Source organism: Durio zibethinus, chromosome 19 (genome assembly GCF_047325235.1).
Source record: "Durio zibethinus cultivar Kanyao isolate XHJ-2024 chromosome 19, ASM4732523v1, whole genome shotgun sequence".
Taxonomy (NCBI): Eukaryota; Viridiplantae; Streptophyta; class Magnoliopsida; order Malvales; family Malvaceae; genus Durio; species Durio zibethinus.
Window position 1 is genome coordinate 24,580,883 of NC_143180.1, and position 1,088 is coordinate 24,581,970.

Consider the following 1,088-nt stretch of genomic DNA (forward strand, 5'->3'; position numbering starts at 1 on the left):
AAAAAAAAAAAAAAATACAGGATAAAAATTCAGTTGGGCCTACCTATTTGGGCCAAGCCCAATTGATCTGGGCCTGGACCCAATTGGGTGTCTACAAAACTAATTGGAAAAAAGGAAAATCTGAACTGTTGATGCTGGCAATGCCAAATCAAGATATGCGTTACATGAAAGAAATCTTCACAGTTCTAACTACTAAAATCTGCCCTCTGGTCTGCCCTCTTCCACTTGTTTCTATTAGGCAAAAGAAACAGATCAAAGATGATTGTTGCCCCCATGCAGGATCGAACTACAGACCTTCAGTTTACAAGACTGACGCTCTACCACTGAGCTATAGCGGCTTTGACATTCGGCAGCCAAAAGTTCAGATCTATAACATTAATTAACAATACAAGAACTTCAATCTGTTTCTTTTTCATATTTTAAAATGAACTTCAATCACTGGGATACTGATATTTTTATTTTATTTTCACATTGTCATCTAGGAGATTTAGGGGGATGGGGATGGTTGGGATCAAATTCATGCCTTACATTCCTTCTTTAGGTTTCTCAATCACTAGGCTAAGAAGCAGAAAGCCAGAACTTGGAATTTTAAGATTATTATACGAAGTATAATATTTTTTTAATGCATTAGGAATCGAAATATTAACTGTGAATTGATACATTTAATGAAAAAATAATACTATAAATAGAATATTAATTAACCTCAACAACTGTCCTAAAACACTCAATAAAATCCTTCCTAATTTGTTCAACATTTTTTATCAACAAGAGAATGACTCCAACTTATAATTTTACTGTTTATTAGAGTATCTTGGCAGAGATGCTCATTGAAATGTTAAAAACAACCTCATGCCACCTTTCCAATATTCCATATTTTCAATATGAAATAGACAAAAATTTTAAGATATGGTGAAAAGAAATTGTAGCACAAAGCATGATTCTCAATCAACATCATGGGGTCAATATCTCATATTATGAATATTTTTATTGCTTTGTATGATTTTATTTAATCTTATATTATTATCAGATTACAATTCAAAACCACTCAAATTCATATGAAAATGATGCATGAATATAAGGGACCGCGA

The 1,088-nt window shown here is 32.4% G+C and overlaps 1 non-coding gene across 1 annotated transcript; it reads right to left on the minus strand.

Annotated features, from left to right (window-relative positions):
- Positions 1-266: 266 nt before the first annotated feature.
- Positions 267-338, minus strand: TRNAT-UGU (transfer RNA threonine (anticodon UGU)). Its single transcript has one exon. It is a non-coding gene; the product is annotated as a tRNA-Thr (tRNA).
- Between the last annotated feature and the right edge of the window lie 750 nt (positions 339-1,088).